The 21,120-nt window shown below is 47.8% G+C and overlaps 1 protein-coding gene and 1 long non-coding RNA gene across 2 annotated transcripts in view; one reads left to right on the top strand and one right to left on the bottom strand.

Annotated features, from left to right (window-relative positions):
- sema6bb (sema domain, transmembrane domain (TM), and cytoplasmic domain, (semaphorin) 6Bb) overlaps positions 1-21,120 on the top strand; it is an 809,283-nt gene that overhangs the window by 11,395 nt on the left and 776,768 nt on the right. The gene's annotated exons all lie outside the window — the stretch shown is intronic.
- LOC140394808 (uncharacterized) overlaps positions 6,918-21,120 on the bottom strand; it is a 157,212-nt gene continuing 143,009 nt past the window's right edge. The window contains exon 3 of the long non-coding RNA XR_011936013.1: positions 6,918-6,959. This is a non-coding gene — a long non-coding RNA (uncharacterized lncRNA). The remainder of the gene's footprint in view (positions 6,960-21,120) is intronic.

Raw genomic sequence — 21,120 nt, forward strand, 5'->3', positions numbered from 1 at the left:
AAAACAGCATTCTCCAAAAATGCTGCAGTATAGGATTCAATTGAAAGGTGAGCCTGGTTGGGTTTGCTGACTGTTGCAGAGGACCCTGAAGAGGGCACTGAGAGTTTTATTCAAATGAGAAGTAAATCTGCCGACAGGGAAAACCATCCTTTACCCCCCCTCCAGCATTTGAAAATGACACGAGAATCGGGAAAGTACAGAAAAGGATGATAGATCATTCACAAATGTGGAATATTTAAAGTGAAATCTGGTGCTGGAATTTCTCAATGCTAGATGTAGTGTTTATTTCCTCAGCCCAGGTTTGGCACTTGTTCCACTGTGTGACTTGTCACTGGTCTATTAACGTTTACAGTGGGACAGTAGCAGAAAGAGGCCATCTAGTTCCCTTGAGAAGGAACAGTGGTGTTCCGCGCATGTTACGCAATTGTTTGGACTTGGAAGTTATTCTGGTTATCGGGCAGCACGGTAGCATAGTGATTAGCACAATTGCTTCACAGCTCCAGGGTCCCAGGTTCGATTCCCGGCTTGGGTCATTGGCTGTGCGGAGTCTGCACGTTCTCCCCGTGTGTGTGTGTGTGGGTTTCCTCCGGGTGCTCCGGTTTCCTCCCACAGTCCAAAGATGTGCAGGTTAGGTGGATTGGCCATGCTAAATTGCCCTTGGTGTCCAAAATTGCCCTTAGTCTTGGGTGGGGTTACTGGGTTACGGGGATAGGGTGGAGGTGTGCGGTTGGGTAGGGTGCTCTTTCCAAGAGCCGGTGCAGACTCGATGGGCCGAATGGCCTCGTTCTGCACTGTAAATTCTATGAAATCTCTATGGTGGCTACTTTGGATACAATCAAGGGAATTTATCAAATGACCTCCTACTCCAATTATCCCACCCCCCCCACCCCCGCCCCCACCATCACCACTTTCCATGCCAATTGGAAAATAAACAGACTTTCGTTGATCCGATTAATTCATTTAAACAGTTCCAATATTTTTTTGTAAACAGAAGATGCTGGAAACAGGTCGTACATTTGGCAGCATTAGTGGAAAGAGAAGAGGCGAACACTTCAGGTCGCAACGCATCATCAGAACTGTTCTGCACACGTGACAGCATGTTCCATTGCTGGTTAAGCAGTCAGGAGAAGCCTATGTTATTTGGAAATCACAATTATAATTTTTATATTTTGCAACTGGAGCTTACTCAATGGGTGGGGGAAGATCCCAGAGGCCAGCAAGCAGGAAACTGCATTGTCGGCCTGATGTGCTGCTGGACTGAGAGCAGACATGAAATGGTGGCAGGGGCTAACTAGTGGCAGCCATTCGCCACTCCGATTCTGTTATCTCTGCTTGTGTGCAAAACAAGCTTGAGATGCTCCTCTTGGCTGCTCATTTATCTCTCAGCACCGTCACTGAATTAGGGCATGCAGTGTGCAAGGTAAATGTTGCATGATTCACTCCCAGGAACGTCAGACTGCAGACTGCAGCCAGCAATTAAAGAGCAGCACAGACATAGCCGTGGAAGAAGGCAACATTTCCCTTTGAAACCATAGGCGAGAGCAGGTGATAGCTATCCATGGTGGATTACCTTTGATACACTCCATGCCAAATACCTTCTCAATATTCATTACATTGATTCGCACAGGAAGAACTTTGTTAAAGGAGCGGCACGGTGGCACAGTGGTTAGCACTGCTGCCTCACAGTGCTAGAGACCTGGGTTCAATTCCGACTTCAGGTGACTGTGTGGAGCTTGCACGTTCTGCCCTTGTCGGCGTGGGTTTCTTCCGGGTGCTCCGGTTTCCTCCCACAGTCAAATGATGTGCAGGTTAGGTGAATTGGCCATGCTAAATTGCCCCTAGGTGGGTTATGGGGACAAGGTGGGGGATTGGGCCTATGTAGAATGCTCTTTCAGAAGGTTGGTGCAGAATCGATGGGCCAAATGGCCTCCTTCTGAACTGTAGGGATTCTGAGATTCTTCTATGATACAAAAGTGGAAATAAGGGGCTGCCAACACTTCATTTTCTCCTTGGGGTCTCTAGGAGTTAAAGATTAATCTGAAAAATCACAGAGGGCCATTTAGAAAAACAAATTTTTGAAACTTTTTTGATCATTCGTTACAAGAGAAGGGGGATGGAGAGGCTGTTTCATTAAAAGTTAGACTTTGTCTAATTGGGTAGAGGAGAGTCCTGTAGGTCAGGCATATTGGGTGATCAATCGCCTAACCTTGGGGCAGGAGGGACAGGGCTGTCATTTGATAAAATGTCCCAGATTACATCTAACCAGTATTGGCAACAGTTGGTGCCAGAGGGCACCCTCTCTAGAGCTTAAACCTTTGTGGGTCAGCACCTTCAGGGGCGAGGTGGGAGAAAAGCAAGCTCACTCTCTGTTCCGATGTTGTGGGGAGCCCACTGTCATGGGAAAATCACCAAAAGCTGTCAGATAATAAAGGGTTAATTGATGGATAGCATGGTGGTGCAGTGGTTAGCACTGCGGCCTCAAGGCGCCAAGGACCTGGGTTCGATCCCGGCCCCGGGTCACTGTCCGTGCGGGATTTGCACATTCTCCCCGTGTCTGCATGGGTCTCGCCCCCACAACCCAAAGATGTGCAGGGTAGGTGGATTGGCCACGCTAAATTTCCCTTGAATTGGAAAATAAAGAATTGGGTACTTTAAGTTTTTTTTAAAAAAAGGGTTAATTGACAAGAAACAGAACCTGCTGTGCAACCTTTCAGAGATTAGAAATCAAAACCTATATATAGATTCAAATAAAATGCCTGTTCAACAACATAAGACCATGTTTCGGCCTGAGCTGCTATCATCTTTCATCAGGCAGCAAAACAAATCCCATATCAGTGAGACATGTGTGAAGGAAATAGCTACTTTATTTTTGTGTGTGTTGTTCAATAACTGCTTCAAAGTCCACGGAGGCATCTCTGTAATGTAAGATGTGAACCTTCCACACCCGCAAAATTAGCAATTCAGCAAGTTACAAATTCTCAATTGTATCTCTCTCAAGATAATTGGGCTCCCTCTTTCAGCAAGATGAAGGATACATTTGCCATTGGTGAATGACTTAATCTCTGCTCTGCCAAAACTGCTGGTGCATGGCTGGGGTGCAATTTAACTGGCGTCAACTGACCATCAATTCCTCATTCAAGTGGGCATTCCTTTAGGCGTCATTAAGCTGTTTGACTGTACAGGGCAACACAGCCATGCCTGGCATCATCTCTTCACTCACTTCCCCAAAATCCTGAAGCACACTCTTTCCAAGAGAGATCACCATGTGGCAATCGGGAACCGACCTGCCTTAGGAAAAAAAGGATTTTACCAGGGTATTCCCAAAATTGGTCATGCCAATATTCCTCTGAGTACCTTTTTTTGTAATGGGGTGGCACAGTGGTTAGCATTGTTGACACACAGCGCCAGGGATCCGGATTCGATTCCCACCTCGGGTGACTATCTGTGTGGAGTTTGCACATTCTGCCCGTGTCTGAGTGGGTTTCCTCCGGGTGCTCCGGTTTCCTCCCACAGTCCAAAGATGTGCAGGTTAGGTGGATTTGCCATGCTAAATTGTCCCTTTGTGTCCAAAGGTTATGTGGAGATACGGGGATAGGTTGGGGGAGTGGACCCAGGTGGGGTGCTTTTTCAGAGGGACGGTGCAGACTCGATGGGCAGAATGGCCTCCTTCTGCACTCTAGGGATTCTATGGGCGGTATTCAGTGATCCTGAGGCTAAGTGTTGATGCCGTCGGAAACGCCATCGCATTTCTCGACGGCGTCAACACGGCCTCAGGATCAGCAATTCTGGCCCCTACAGCACTGGAGCGGTTCACGCTGATCCAGCTGCTGATCCCAGCGTCAACTGGGCACCGCGTGATCCGCGCATGTGCAGTGCCGCCGGCGCCAACGCGCGCATGCGCAGTGGCTCCCTTCAACGCGCCAGCCCCAACGCAACATGGCGTAGAGCTACAGGGGCCGGCGCGGAAGAAAGGAGGCCCCCAGCCAGAGAGGCCGGCCCACCGATAGGTGGGCCCCGATCACGGTCCAGGTCACATCGGAGGCCCCTTCCTGGGTCGGACCCCCCCCCCCCACCCCCCACCCCCCCGCCGCCACAGGCCACCCCCGGCCCTTCCATGCCGAGTTCCCACAGGCTCAGAGCAGAAGTAGATGGCGCCGGTGGGACTTGGCTTTTTTAGAAGAACCCTAACCCATCCCGGGCTGAGAATCAGCGGGCGGGGGGGGGGGGGGGGGAGGGGGAGGGGCGTGTAGAGCAGCTCCCGACCGGCGCTGCGTCAACCACGCCGGTGCTAATGGCGCCGATTCTACGCTCTGCGGAGAATCGCGTGCCGGGACGGCTTGGCACAATTCACGCCGGTCGCGGGGATTCTCCGGCCCAGCTCCGGGCTGAGAGAATCCCGCCCTATGATTCTATGATTTGCTAGGTTGGGCGGTAACTGAAGGTGTTTTTTCTGGATTGGACCTACCGCTTTGTGAGGGTGTGTAATATGAGCTGGCTGTGTATGAGGGTGGGGCGGTGTATGAGTTTGCATCGTTGGCTGGAGTGGCCCATGGCTCCAACTAGTGTCCCTATCTGAAAGAAATACTGAGGCTACTTGTAACGTTCCTACTGTATCATGGCTGAGATCAGTTAACCAAGCATAGACCAGCAATGAAACCAGAGACTTTTCTGATACGTTGGACGGGGAGATTCGAGCTTTGATTTCACGATAAGGCGTTCAGTGCCCTGACATGGCCAGTCCCTGATTGCTTGAACGTTTCTGCCACTCATTGCAGCAGCATGTTATCTGCATCTCCGTGTTTGTTCCGACAATCTGCTGAAGCTGCCCCAGTTTCAGTTTTGACCAATCTACAACAACAACTTATATGGTACCTTTCAACACAACAGGATGTCCCAAGGTGCTTCACAGGAGCATGCTGCAACAAAATATAACACTGAGCCACACAAGGGGCTATTCAGTCAGATGATGAAAAGCTTAGACAAAGAGGTGAGTTTTAAGCAGGGCCTTAAAGGATCAAAGGGTGGTAGAGAGACAGAGAGGGAGCGATGAGGGAATTCCAGAGCTTGGGGCCTGGGCAGCTGTCGGCATGGCCACCAATGGTGGAACAATTAAAATCAGAGATGTTCAAGCGATCGGATGTGGAGGGGTGCAGATCTGGGCGGGCTGTGGGACTGCAGGGGTTTACAGAGCTGGAGAGGGGTGAGGTCAAGGAGGAATTTGAAAACGAGGCTTAAAATTTGAAAATTAAGATGTTGCTTGACCAAGAGGCAATGTAGGTCAGTGAGCTGTGAATGTAGGTATTTCTGGAATGATAATCTCTAAAGAACGAGATCTTCTGCTGTTCACAACGGTGGGATCTTCTGGTGCCGTTGACGGTGCACACACTCCGTGGGTTTCCCGGTGGTGTGAGGTGGATTCAATGAAAAATCCCATTGACAAGAGGCGGGACCAGAGATCCCACCACCAGCCAACAGCAGGCTGCCTCCCACTGCCGGGAAACACACCGCAGGGAGTCTAGAGAATCTCGTCCATAATATATTCAAAATACTAATGCTATATCAGGTCAAAATGTTTCAAGGTGCGTAATTCACAGAGTGGATTCTTTCTAGAAGGACAGTGGATATTGATACGTAGAAAAGCATCACAAATATTTGCCAATAATTCTGCACAAAGGGCAATGAGATGAATAATCAGTTTAATCTGTTTTTGGTTATATGAGTTAAGGAAGCAATAGGGAATTTGGGAAAACTCCCTGCTCGTTCTCAACTTGTGTCTTCGGATTATCAATGTTCACCTGGACCATCAGGAACATAGCCAAGGTACAGAATTGTAAGGGTTGCCCATAATCCATGCTGAACAGAACCATGTCACCATTATCAGCTATAACAGTGAACATGGACATCCATCCAACAAACTGTCAAAGCTACCCCACCCTTTTTCTCTGCAGTACTTACTGTCTCCTTGTAAAAAAAAACTGATTGTTTAAATAAGGTCCTAATGGGGCTAAAATGGAATCGGAAAATCCTGCCCTTTATGTAAACTTAAATTCAGATAATCTTAAAGTCATTACTGCACAGAAGGAGGCCATTCAACCCATTGAGTCCATGCTGGCTGTCTATAGAGCAATGCAGTCAGTCCCTTTCTCCCACTCTATCCCTGAAGCCCTGTAGGTTTATTTCCCTCCAGTCTCTCTCTCAATTCGGAAAAAATTTACACCACAGAAACTTAAAAGAAATCTCTTCAAAGTGTGTACTTAGATGTTGCAAAATAAATGAATACCAGGTTTATCTTTTTATTTCGTCACGATGATGCCATAATTCAGAACAGACTGCAATGTGGGAAATGTTCATAGTTAATCAGTGGAACCAGTGCACAATCCATGCATCGAATAATTCTCGAACTGGCAACTTTCGCTCCATCACAGCCCTTTCTATTCTTTTGTTTTATTGAAACATCTGTGCTTCTCGCCACTTTTGTCCTTCCAGATGTACCAATTATCTACTCGCGCTCCTCTCGACTTCCACACTTTGTTTCAGTCAGCGTCATTACACCATCTCCTAATTTATCCTACCCAAGGACATGTAAACTGTTGAACTCCTAACCTCACGGAGTCATTCCTTCCTCTTCCCATCTGTAGACTTTCAAAACTGAAACTTGCCGTCGCCAAATCAATATTCTGTGATTTGATTTGTCTTCCACTATTTGCAGCCTTGGCGATGTTGAGCGGAGGTACTATCCACTCACTAACGCTTCTCAATTATGAAAAAAAAACTACATCCAAATTTTCTTAAATTACATGATGCTCTTTTCAACTGGGGCACAAGTACGTTCATTGTGTTGATTTACAAAAATGTGCCAAAATACCAACCTCCTCAATCTTCAGATCGTTGTCCTTTGACTGGTTGGCACCGGTAACCTTCCATGGTGGTTAAGCCAATGTTTGGAATAGTCTGCCAGGCTATGCAATGGAAACAAAAGGATTGGAAACACAGAAAATGCTGCTAAGGTGTGATAGATGGCATACAAGAGACATGAATAGATGGGTTGAATAATCATTGAATACCCTTCCCTTCTCTTATGCTCCTAATTCTTTTTAAAGGTACTTCCTCTCTCAAACGGACGGAGCTGGGAGCAGGGAGGCAAAATAAAGATTAATATAATTATTGAATGACTGGGTAAGGACAAGTAGGGTATTTAAATTATCAATTTAAAATTTCATTACCAACCTTCATTCTGGTGGTTTGGTGTTATTATTAAAATATCTTGCATCAGGAATGCATGTAAGTTAATTTCTGCAAAATTAATGTTTCTTTCAGCTTCATGGTGCAAAAGCTAAATGCAAGCAAAACCAATTTGCCCTTGGAGATGAGAGTTTCTCTGGGTCTGCTAGTAGTCCAAGGGTTATTTATTTGCCTCGCCTGGGGTGTAAACACTCTGAGGAACTGTCATGTTTCAAATCAAATAAAACTCAACAACTGATTTCTGCCATCGCAGCAGGAAGGTCATTAATGTAGACATTATAAATGGATTCACTTTGCAATTGGACCTACCCCTGGAGAGACTAAGGAGCAAGGTGAGAATTCAGCCGCGTCTGGTTGACAGCTGTCCAAAAAGGATTGGGCCGAATGGCCTTTACTTGACCCTGGGAGTACTTCAACGCAGTTTGTGTGTGACGTTAAACTGAGACCCCATCTGCCTGTTTAGATCGTGCAAAAGACCCCATTACCCGAAACAGAGCGGAGAATTCTCCCACTTCTGTGGCCAACATTTCTAATAATAATAATCTTTATTCATGACACAAGTAGGCTTACATTAACACTGCAATGAAGTCACTGTGAAAATCCCCTAGTCGCCACACTCTGGCGCATGTTCGGGTATACAGAGGGAGAATTCAGAATGTCCAATTCGCCTAACAAGTACGTCTTTCGACTGGGAGGAAACCGGAGCACCCGGAGGAAACCAACGCAGACACGGGGAGAACATGCAGACTCCACACAGACAATCACCCAAGCAGGAATCGAACCTGGGACCCTGGCACTGGGAAGCAACAGTGCTAACCACTGTGCTACCGTGCCACCCATGATCATTAAAAACAAATTATTTGGTCTTTCACTCATTTGCTATTAATGCAGCGGGATTACCCGACCCCCCGCCGGCTGCCGTATTCTCCAGGAGCCAATTTTCGGGCGGGTGCAGGGTTCACGCCATGCCGGTCGGAGGCCGTAGGCAGCGCCCCCCCCGGGCAATTCTCCGGGCCCCGATGGGCCGAGCAGCTGTCCATTTTTGGTCAGTACCGCCGGCATGGGTTAGGCATGGTCCCACACGGCGGGACCTGGCAGGTAAGTCGGCTGGGGCGGTCCTAGGGGGGACCGGTCCCCACGGTGGCCTGGCCCACAATCGGGGCCCACCGATCTGCGGGCGGGCACGTGCCGTGGGGGCACTCCATCCTTCCGCGCCGTCCCCTGTAGGGTTCTGCCATGGCTGGCGCGGAGGAAACAACCCCCTGCGCATGCGCCAGAATACGGCAGTGGGCCTGGGCATGCGCGGAACCACACCGGCGGTTCCGTGCTTGCACGTCATCACGCCGGCCCTTCGGCGCATGCGCGAACCCGCGCAGTCCCTTCGGCGCTGGTTGGAGCGGCGTCAATCCCTCTGCCGCCCTCCTGGCCCCCGAAAGTGCGGAGAATTCCGCACTTTCGGGGCTGTTGACGCCAGAGTGGTTCGTGCCGGTTTTCCCGCCGGCGTGGGGATTTAGTCCCCAGAAAGGAGAATTCCACGCCCATGGAATTTAAATGTACAGAGTGATTGGTGCTTTTGCTTGACAACAGTGACAGCATTGCAAACAATATCCATTGGTTGTGAAGCACGTTTATGATTTCCTAAAGAAATGATAAGTCTCTATATAAATGCAAATTCATCCATTACTTTTATGTAAGTGCTACTAAGCCTGTTAGATTGTTGTCCACGTGCTTTTTTGTGTGAAAAACAATCCCAGTTTCTGTTGCGCAGCATCTAGAGATAGAGTGTTTTCACACACTTTATCTGTGGTTGACTGAAGCTCCTTATGTTAACAAGAAGAGAGAAAAGACTATTTTCCACATGAAGGGAATTAAAAAATTCAATCACTGCAGCCTAAAAACTGGCAATGGAGAAATAATGTTTTTAGCCTAAACAGACTGAGATTCCAAAGCACCAAACTAATTCCAAATGGTTTTCATAAAATCTACTCCCTCTTTTTATTACTATTCTATAGGTTTACACACCACCTAAACACAGACGGGGGTCTCAGTTTAATTCACATACATACAAAGTATTTCCAAGGACAAGGAAAGGCCATTCGGCCCACTTTTTTTGGACAGCTGTCAACCCAGACTTGTCTGAATTCTTACCTTGCTCCTTAATCTCTCCCAAGACAGGTCCATCTATGGGAAACGAGGCATTCCTCCTTTGGAGTGATCCCTATGAAATTATGAGCGTATTCCTTTCGCAGTCCATTCCTTTCGCAGTCCCTTCCTTCATGGAATTGCCACATATTTGGTTCTTGACCAAGTATTGCTCAGAAATTATGGGTTGTCCGGTGTTTCCCGAGAAAGCTAGAGCTAAAAGACAGCTACCGGTCTCTCCGTTCATTCAAATGCTTCCATCTTTAAAGCACCTTCATTTTGCAGCTTTTAATTTGCATAGGTGGATAGAACCTAGAAAGACAGAACTCATGTTTGTTTTACAAAATAGTTGAAGATATTGGCTGGTACTAGAATTAGTCCCACAGAAACTGGCCATTTTCCAGTACCTTATCCAAATGACTCTATTTCATTCATTAGTCAGGAAAATGAGACTCAATTATCTATTTTTACATGACAAATATCAGTTACCTTTGAGACAGCCCTGATCGACACACCCACACTTCCAAGTGTTACGCGATAGAATGGAAATTCTGGCTGATTTAATATTTTTTCTTCATAGCATAGGAGTAACAAAGCTAAAATTGATACCTGCACTAACCATGTAAAAATGGCGTCCCGATCTCTGCGGCCCCCAAAGCCATCCCCGACCTCCCCCAGACCAAACACACTATGGGAGAGTCCGCCGCCCCCAACACCCAGGGCAACTCCAGGCGATCGCGCGGAAGCAGAAAATGCCAGCTTTGCATCTTGGTAGTGCCCATGCCAGCTGGCAGTGCCACCTGGGCACCTTGGTAGTGCCAGTCTGGCACCCAGGTGACACCAGCAGTGCCAGGCCATCACCCTGTCCAAAGGGCATGCAGCTGGCCTCTTCCGATCCTCTTGGAGACCCCCACAAGTGCTCTGTTTGTGGGGACCAGTACCAAACTGTGCTCACCCGAAGTCTCTGAGGCAAAGGGGTTGAATCCCAAAGCCTCCAGTACCTTGGGAATCTGTTCATTAGAGTGAGACTAGCTGTCTCGCTCTAATATGCAGATTTGCCTAAATGTGATCCCGTCCATTGTGGGCGGGATTCACAACGCAATGTCCTTGCAAGATTGCGTTGAATCTCACGAGGCTTTGTGAGCCGGGTAAATCCCGGGAGCGGGTGTCCCGGCTTTCAACGGTCTCGCTGCGCTGCGGCGAGCTGCTTTTCCAGCGCATCGCGGCTGCTGGATGGATTCTACACCTACCCTGTGTGGAACTGTGTAGCTACGTAGGGCCACATTTATGCTGGGATTGATACAAATACTTGTGAGCACGTAAGAGATGTATTTATTGCATCAACTATTTAAAATGAAATTTACTTTTTTAGTTGAAGAATCATTTGCCTGTTAATTCTTGGGTAATTTGCGTTGGTTCTGATCTGTGTTAAAGTAAAAGTTAGAAAAAGTGAAATCTTGTTGGTAATTTCTTCATTTGGGGCTCATTCATAGAGACCGGGGAAAGTCCCAGTTTAGGATCCAGGCTGATCACCTGAATTAAGAAAGTACTTGATCCAAAATGCCTTCAGCATTCATGGACTAAGACAGAAAAGGAATCGACTGGGATTCCTTCCCTTCTTGATTGTCCGCTGGCCGATTAGATTCAGACAGAATTGGATTGGTTCTGATGCCTGGAACAACAGCTTGAGAGGATGAACGGTGGAAAGACAAAAAATAGAGTGCATTGGAATTCCAGCGAGAAAGAACAACCACGATAAATATAACAGCCTCTGCAAACTCAGGATGGCGACAATGATTGGCATCCTTCCACTGTGAGGGATGTTGGGAATGAAGCCTCAGAACTTTGGTGAGGTCAGAGAAGATCATCCATTGCACTCCTGTGGACAGCTGAAAAAGTTCATTCTGGCGATGCAGAGCCTGCAACAAGGACCAGGCTTGAAATTGTCCCTTGCTGGTGGTGTGAGGTGGTCACTGCTTCATTTGGATGGCTGACATCTGCTTTCGTGCTTCTGAAAACACATGTCTGGTGGTGCATTCTTGCCCACAGTTGTTGACGCCATTTGCATCAGACATCATCTAGTTTCCTACTTGACGTAATTGTTGAAGTCTTTTGTGTCTCTTTTGACAGCATCCTTAAGTGGGAACTTTGGACACCCGTCTGGTATCTTGGCATTGGATAATGATTGAATGACCATGAAACCATTGTTGATTTTCATGGAAATTTATGGAATTCACTACCCCAGAGTGCGGTGGATACCGGGTCATTGAGTGAATTTAAGGAGGATATAGACAGCTTTTTAACTGGTAATGGGTTGAAAGGTAATAATAATAATCTTTATTGTCACAAGTAGGCTTACATTAGCACTGCAATGAGGTTACTGTGAAAAGCCCCTAGTCGCTACATTCCGGTGCCTGTTCGGGAACACAGAGGGAGAATTCAGAATGTCCTAATTACCTTTTGGGACTTGTGGGGGGAAAGTGGAGCACCCGGAGGAAACCCACGCAGACACAAGGAGAATGTGCAAACTCCACACAGACAGTGACCCAAGCCGGGAATTGAACCTGGGATCCTCGTGCTGTGAAGCAACAGTGCTAACCATTGTGCGACCGTGGTAATGGAGAACGGGCAGGAAAATTGAGTTGAGGCTAAGATGAGATCAGCCACGATCGTGTTGCATGGTGGAGCAGGCTCGAGGGACTGAATTGCCTACTCCTGCTCCTAGTTCCTATGTTCTTATGCTCTTCTTTTTTTTTCATAAATTTAGAGTACCCAATTCATATTTTCCATTTAAGGGGCAATTTAGCGTTACCAATCCACCTACCCTGTACATCTTTGGGTTGAGGGGATGAAACCCACGCAAACACTGGGAGAATGTGCAAACTCCACACAGACAGTGACCCAGAGCCGGGATCGAATCTGGGACCTCGGCGCCGTGAGGCAGCAGTGCTACCCACTGTGCCACCATGCTGCCCATTCTTATGCTTTTCTTAAAAACAATCATCTGGGTCACTAATGTTCTTGAGGGAAGGAAATCTAATGCCCTCACCTGGTCTTGCCTACATGTGGTTCCAGATCCACAGCAATATGATTGACTATTAAATGTCCTCTTGAAATGGCATAGGAAGTCACTCAGTTAAAGGGCAGTTAGGGCCACAAATGCTGGCACAGCCAATTTAAAACCCTGAGGATGTATTGTGGACACTGAAGATGGAAATTATGGAGTGTTTTTTCCTGATAGGCATAGGTGTGTAACATTGCGCTTATAGAATAACATCTTGGTCTTGTGAGTCAGTCTGTCATTTTTCCAAGCTCGACCACAGATGGTGGCTGTCTTTCCATTGAGGCCTTTGTCATGAAACAATGTGGGCTGGATTCTCCACTGTGGGGATTCTCCGTTGCGCCGGCAGCACACCCACGCCTGGGGATTTCTGACGGCGTGGGGCTGCCCACAATGGGAAACCCCATTGGCCAGCTGGCAGCATGGAGAATCCCGCTGCCGGCAGGGGAGCCCTGCAATAGAAAACTGGTGCGGCGGGGTGGGGAATTGTGCCCGGGTTATCTGTCTCCATAGCGCCAAAGTCACAGAATCTTTTGACTGCTTTCAGTAATGTGTTGCTTGAACTGATCTGATCACAGGCGGAGAAGACACAACAGCCTATTTAAGTTTTCTTCACATTCATGGTGAGAGGAAACATGACGTTGGTGTGACAGACGATGCTCAAACCTTTGGAAACGGTCGTCTGTCTGGGCAACCAGTGCAACACCATCGACATACAGAAGATCTTTGATCAGGACTATGTCGCACTTTTGTCCTGGTTTTCAGTCTTGATAGGTTGAGGAGTTTCCCAACTGTCTTCTCCCACCTCAGCAGGGAAAGCATAAGACAGCTGAACATAGTAAAAGATACAAAACAGAGAAGGGGCTAGGGCACTGTCCTGTTTCACCCCTGTAATAACCCACATGAGACCCATGGGGATACCCTAATTGAACTCCCCATGGGACTTGTGGAATACAAGCTTCCCCATTACTGGGTGGAGGCCCGCCCAGCTGGGGCTCAAAAGAGCTCCGTATAAAGGCCGGCCTGAATGGGGACCGGCAGGTTGTTTCTCCCAAAGAGACTGTACTCTGTAAATATATTCGCTGCCATAGGCAGATTTTCTGTGATGGTAATAAAACAGTGTTCACCTTACCCCTCAGCTCCCTGGATGTTAATAACCCCATTCTTGACCTCAAAACTCTCTGAGGCGGTGCCAATTGTATTATCGCGGAAGGACAGTATGGGACTGCAAAACATGGAAGGATTGCAGATATTCTCCTGTATCTGGTAAAAGTCTGCGCAGTTCATCACTTCAGAATGTCCCAAAGCCTCTCAGCTTTTGGAGTGAATTGCAGCATCCAACTTACAAACGACATGGTAGCACAAGCACGCAATGTGACAATGACCAGGCAACTTATTTTAGTGATAGATATTGACCAGGAATCCAGGGAGAACTCTCCCACTCTTCTTTGAAATGAGTCCTTTTTCAGTATTGCAATGAAGAACAAGCCTGCATTTCGCACTCAAGTCACTGGAAATGGACTTGAACCTGCACGATTCTGAATGAAAAACGAGAGCGCTCCCACGCTATCACCTGGTCAGTCTGTAGCAGGCAGCCAACAATGATTTCAAGGTAATGATCAGTCACTGCTAACCACCTAGTTTGCTGTGTAGGCCAGCAAGAAAATAAATTATAAAGGCTTCCAACCTTGAATTAAGTGGCTTTAAGCTTAACGTTTTGCTGTAACATCATTTCATGTGTGTGCAGTAACTTAAAGACCTTTATTGTCACTGAAAATAATCAGTATAAGCATGAGATAGAGTTGCAACATCCCTTCCTTTTACTGAATATGATGTGTCAGTGTATTTAGAACGTGCAACTATTTTATTCTTCAATCTGATAGAAGTAACATCATATGAACACAATGCATGAATATAAGACTCCGACCATCAGGAGATATCTCAGTCCAGTATTTAATCATCCTACCGTTTCCCTTACATTCAGCAGGAGAGTCATGGGCAAGATTACGATCTTCCATCTTCCTGCATTATTATCTGGTCTGAGCATACACTGTGCTTAGACACCAGCATTAACTTTTAATCACGAGGATCGTTCCATTAGCTTGTCAATTTAACACATTTCTGGTGTTTTTGCGAGACAGGCGCTGTGGTAGATGTTTAAATTATGAAAATCACATTTCTAGTGTTTTGACCAGTGTTGACAGATCCGGTTATCCATGGCATTGTATCAACACTTAAAATCCCTCTTATATCCATGCCTGAATTGCTTCTTCATTTTCAAATTGTATCAAATTCATGAGGGTGAATATGGGCCCCTTTTCTTGCCAATCTCTTTTTTCTGCATTCCTTGGGAGAAAGCATTGATTCCTTACTGACTCACAGAATCTTACAGCACAGAAGGCGGCCCTTCATGTCTGAGCCAGCTTTTTGAGAGAGCTACCCAATTAGTTGCACTCCCCTGTTCTCTTCCCATAGCCATGAAAATGTTTACTTTTCAAGTATACATCCAATTCTGTTGCAAAGTTATAATTGAGCCAGCTTCCACCACATACTCAATCAGTACATTCCAGATCAAAACAATTGCTTAAAACAAACATTCTCCTCATCTCCCGCTCTGGTTCTTTTGCCAATTATCTTCAAGGTGTGTCCTCTGATTAGTGAACGTCGTGCTACTGGGATACCATTTGACAAGAGCTTTGCATCCTTCTCTTTTTCAGTCTGGTAGCCATTATTCAGGCCTAATCTGGGCAGGGAATGCCATGCGACTACAGAGGTTAACAACAACTGAGCTCAACCTTGACGAGGCATCGGAAACTAGGGGTGGGATTCTGCAGCCCCCAGTCGCATGTTTCACGGCAGCGGGAGGCGGCGAGCCTTACGCTGGTGGCGGGATTTCCTGCTCCCGCTGCTGTCAATGGGAGTTCCCATGGAAATCACCCTGCTCCGCCAGGTAGGGGTGCGCTGTCGGCAGGACCAGAGAATCCCACCACCAGCGAACGGAGGGAGAATTCCGGCCTAGGAAATAGGAGCAGGAGTAGGCCATTCAGCCCCTCGAACCTGCTTGGCCACTCTATTAGATAATGGTGGATCTATCCATCACTTTTCTTTTAATGCTTTTGTAGGATGTGGGCATTGCTGGCGGGGTCAGCATTTGTTGCTCATCCCTAATTGCCCTTGAACTGAGTGGCTTGCTGGGCCATTTCAGAGGGAATTTAAGAGTCCAATCACATTGTTGTGGATCAGGGGCGCGATTCTCCGACCCCCCACCGGGTTGGAGAATCGCCGGGGGCCGGCGTGAATCCCGCCCCCGCCATGTCGCGAATTCTCCGCCACTGGAGATTCGGCGGGGGTGGGAATCGCGCCGCGTCGGTCGGCGGGTAATCCCCCGGCGACTCTCCAGTCCGCGATGGGCCGAGGTCCCGCCGCTGTCAACCCACGCCAGCCAGCGTGGATTGAACCACCTTTGGGACGGTGGGACACGGCGGCGCGGGTGGTCTCCGGGGTCCTGGAGGGGGCGCGGGGTGATCTGGCCCTGGGGGGTGCCCCCACGGTGGCCTGGCCCGCGATCGGTGTCCACCGATCCGCGGGCGGGCCTGTGCCGTGGAGGCACTCTTTTCCTTCCGCCTTCGCCATGGTCTCCACCATAGCGGAGGCGGAAGAGACCCCCTCCACTGCGCATGCGCGGGGATGCCGTGAGCGGCCACTGATGCTCCCGCGCATGCGCCGCCCGGCAAAGTCATTTCCGCGCCATCTGGCGGGGCACCAAAGGCCTTTCCCGCCAGCTGGCGGGGCGGAAATCAGTCCGGCGTGGGCCTAGCCCCTCAAGGTGAGGGCTCGGCCCCTCACGATGCGGAGACTTCCGCACCATTGGGGCGGCGCGATGCCGGACTGATTCGCGCCGTTTTTGGCGCCGGTCGGCAGACATCGCGCCGATATCGGAGAATCACGCCCCTGGAGTCACATGTGGGCCAGACCAGGTAAGAATGGCAGATTTCCGTCTCTAGAGGACATTAGTGAACCGGATGTTTTTTTTTTAGGATAATTGATGATGGTTTTATGGTCATCATTAGACTTTCAATTCGAGATCCCGCTGGTGCGAACTACCGGAAAATTCTGGTCTTTGGATCAGATGTCAAGAAGCCTGGTCAAAGACTTTGTTTTTAAGGAGCGCTAAGGAGGAACACAAGGTAGAGAGGCAGAGAGATTTGAGGAGTGAGGTCCAGGACTTAAGGCCTCACCAACTGAAGGCGTAGATCCCAATGGTAAAGCAACTAAAATCGGAGTCCTTGAGAGGCCAGAATTAGAGGAATATGATATCTCGGAGGATTGTGACGATGGAGAGAATTGCAAAGTTGAAGAGGGGACATAGAGGGTTTTGCAAACAAGGGTGGGAACTTAAAGATCAAAATATTGCTTGTTGGGTTGTAGGTGAATGGAATTTGGTGTGAGTTATGATAGAGCTTTAGATGACCTCAAGTTTACAGAGGATAGAGTATGGGAAACTGATGAGGCGTGCATTGGAAGAGGCAACGAAGGACGAATGAGAGTTTTAGCAGAAAATGAGCTTAGACATCGGAACATAGGAGCAGGAGTAGGCCATTCAGCCCTTTGAATATGCCCTGCCTTTCAATGTGATCATGGCTGATCATCCAGTTCAATGCTTTTTGTTCCCACACTATCTCCATATCCCTTTACATCATTGGCGTTTAGAAATCTGTTCATCTCGACTTTAACTATACTCAATGACTGAGTTTCCCCATCCCTCTAGGTTGAGAATTCCAAAGGTTCACAACCCTCTGAGTAAAAACATTTGTCCTCATCTCAGTCCTAAGTGGCTTTCCCTCATTTTATGAAGTTGTTTCCCCTGATTCCAGCCTCCCAACCAGGGGATACATCTACTCTATTTATTCTTTTAAATATAGTGTACGTTTCAATGAGATCACCTTCAATGAGGTTCTTTGAAACTCTAGAGAATAGAGGCCCAGTTTCCCCAATCTCTCCTCATTATGGGCAGAATTAGCTCAGTGAGCTAGACAGCTGGTTTGCGATAAAGAACAAGGCCACCAGCGGAGGTTCAATTCCCGTACCATCTTACCCGAACAGGCGCTGGAATGTAGCGACTAGGGGCTTTTCACAGTAACTTCATACTTGTGCCAATAAAAGGTTATTATTATTATTAAGACAGTCCCACCACCCTGGGAACAAGTCTGCTGAACCTTGATGCCTCCCTCGATGACAATAACATCCATCCTCCGGTAAGGGGACCAAAACTACAAACAGTACTCCAGGTACAATCTAACCGAGGTCCATTTATTTGAAGCAAGACTTTGCTATTCCTGTGCTCAACCCCTCTTGTGATAAAGGCCAACATACCATTAGCCTTCTGAAATGCCTGGTGCATGTTAGCCTTCAGTGACTTGTTGAAGAGGACACCCAGGTCCTTTTGTACATCTACACTGTCAAATCTCTTATCAGTTAAGAAATACTCTGCGCATCTGTTCCTCCTACTAAAGTGGATAAGCTCACATTTTCCACATTATATTCCATCTGCTGTGTTCTATCAATAGCAATTCATTCAATACAGAGAAGCACATACGTACATACCTCAGCCTAGCTAGTCAGCATACAAGCCCTTTCAGTTTAAATTGTGTGCACTGCTGATTCTAGTTCCTCAAAATGGTTTGTCCATTAGCAGTTACCTTGCCACCAATATAGCCAGGTAATTTGCGAATTTGAAGCAGCCAACTCTTAAGACATCTTGGGTACAGTTTGCAGAATTTCTTGCCCATTTTGTGTACTGTACATATTTCACTAAAGTGGGTGCAGGGAAGCAGTTGCAAGTCAACAGTGTTCATGTTTTAAATGAAGCCAGCTGGTTTCAAATAATTCCCTGGCTTTTCCCAACACTACCCACCCCTCCCCCACATGGCCACTGTCCCTTGTTGTTCAGTTACGCTCCCACTGAACTCTGTTATCCTATTAACACATTCTGCCATCCTACCTTTGCCACTATTAACACTCCACAGGGCACCATTAACACCTCCTTTGTCACATGTCCATGACATCTTTGCCAATCTCACCTCAGTTCCAACCTATCACTGACTTCCCATTCTGTGCCACCCCCTTCTCCCCCAAGTATATAATTCATCACATTTCTATTCCTTTTCAGTTCGGTGGAAGGGCCAATGGACTCGAAACGGTAACCGTGTTTCTCTCTCCTAGATGCTGCCAGACCTGCTGAATTTATCCAGCGTTTTCTGTTTTTAGTTTCAAATATGGCTTCACAAACATTTAAATAAATAAAACAGCAAAATAATTCTCACAAGTTTAAGATGGCATGATGAATGGGGTATTGGATTGGATTGGCTTTGTTTATTGTCACGTGTACCGAGGTGCAGTGAAAAGTATTTTTCTGCGAGCAGCTCAACAGATCATTAAGTACATGGGAAGAAAAGGGAATAAAAGAAAATACATAATAGGGCAATACAAGGTATACAATGTAACTACATAAGCACCGGCATCGGATGAAGCATACAGGGTGTAGTTTTAATGAGGTCAGTCCATAAGAGGGTCATTTAGGAGTCTGGTAACACGGGGGAAGAAGCTGTTTTGGAGTCTATTCGTGCATGTTCTAAGACTTCTGTATCTCCTGCCCGATGGAAGAAGTTGGAAGAGTGAGTAAGCCGGGTGGGAGGGGTCTTTGATTATACTGCCCGCTTTCCCCAGGCAGCGGGAGGTGTAGATGGAGTCAATGGATGGGAGGCAGGTTCGTGTGATGGACTGGGCTGTGTTCACGACTCTCTGAAGTTTCTTGAGGTCCTGGGTCGAGCAGTTGCCATACCAGGCTGTGATGCAGCCAGATAGGATGCTTTCCATGGTGCATCTGTAAAAGTTGGTAAGAGTTAATATGGACATGCCGAATTTCCTTAGTTTCCTGAGGAAGTATAGGCGCTGTTGTGCTTTCTTGGTGGTAGCGACGACCTGGGTGGACCAGGACAGATTTTTGGAGATGTGCGCCCCTCCAAATTTGAAGCTGCTAACCATCTCCACCTCGGCCACGTTGATGCTGACAGAGGTGTGTACAGTACTTTGCTTCCTGAAGTCAATGACCAGCTCTTTAGTTTTGCTGGCATTGAGGGAGAGATTGTTGTCGCTGCACCACTCCACTAGGTTCTCTATCTCCCTCCTGTATTCGGACTCGTTGTTATTTGAGATTCGGCCCAGTATGGTCGTATCGTCAGCAAACTTGTAGATGGAGTTGGAACTAAATTTTGCCATGCAGTCGTGTGTGTACAGGGAGTAGAGTAGGGGGCTAAGTACGCAGCCTTGCGGGGCGCCGGTGTTGAGGACTATTGTGGAGGAGGTGTTGTTGTTCATTCTTACTGATTGTGGTCTGTTGGTCAGAAAATCGAGGATCCAGTTGCAGAGTGGGGAGCCAAGTCCTAGGTTTTGGAGCTTTGATATGAGCTTGGCTGGGATTATGGTGTTGAAGGCGGAGCTGTAGTCAATAAATAGGAGTCTGATGTAGGAGTCCTTGTTGTCGAGATGCTCTAGGGATGAGTGTAGGGCCAGGGAAATGGCGTCTGCTGTGGACCGGTTGCGCTGGTATGCGAATTGCAGTGGATCAAGGCGTTCTGGGAGTATGGAGGTGATGCGCTTCATGACCAAACTCTCGAATCACTTCATTACGACTGAGGTCAAGGCCATCGGAGTGTAGTCATTGAGGCACGTTGCCTGGTTCTTCTTTGGCACCGGATGGTGGTCTTCTTGAAGCAGGTTGGGACCTCGGAGTGGAGTAGGGACAGGTTAAAGATGTCCGCAAACACCTCTGCCAGCTGGTCCATGCAGGCTCTGAGTGCACGACCAGGGTTCCCGTCCGGGCCCGTCGCTTTCTGAGGGTTCACTTCCAGGAAGGCCGATCTGATTTTGGAAGCTGTGATGGTGGGTATGGGTGAGTTATGGGCTGCTGGGGCTCTCGACAGTGGATTGTTGGTTTCCTGCTCGAACCGAGCATAGAATGCATTGAGTTCATCGGGGAGGGGTGCGTTGCTGCCAGAGATACTGCGCTATGTTGTTTAGTCCTTGCCACAACCGCCGAGAGGCTGACTGTGACTCTAGCTTGGTTTGATATTCTCACTTGGCATCTCGGATGGCTTTGCGGAGGTCGTACCTGGATTTCTTGTATAGGTCAGGGTCGTCTGACATTAACGCCTCAGACCGCGTTTGAGCCATGTTTTCCGGTTGGGGTACGTACGTACTGCTTTCTTTGGCAAGCAGTCGTCCACACATTTGCTGGTAAAGTCTGTGACAGTGGTGGCATACTCATTTAAGTTGGTCGCTGAGTTCTTAAATATGGACCATCCACTGTCTCTAAGCAGTCACGTAAGAGCTCTTCTGTTTCCTCCGACCAGCTCTGCACGACCTTCTTAGCTGGATTCTCCCGCTTGAGTACCTGCTTGTATGCTGGGAGAAGGAGCGCCGTCTTATGGTCTGATTTCCCAAAGTGCGGTCTGGGGATGGAACGGTAGACGCCCTTGATTTTTGAGTAGCAGTGGTCAAGAGTGTTGTCGCTCCTGGTGGGACAGGAGATGTGCTGGTGGAATTTTGGCAGTGCACTCTTGAGGTTGGCCTTGTTGAAGTCTCCGGCCACGATGAACAAGGCCTCCGGATATTCT

This window comes from Scyliorhinus torazame, chromosome 18, assembly GCF_047496885.1.
Source record: "Scyliorhinus torazame isolate Kashiwa2021f chromosome 18, sScyTor2.1, whole genome shotgun sequence".
Classification (NCBI taxonomy): Eukaryota; Metazoa; Chordata; class Chondrichthyes; order Carcharhiniformes; family Scyliorhinidae; genus Scyliorhinus; species Scyliorhinus torazame.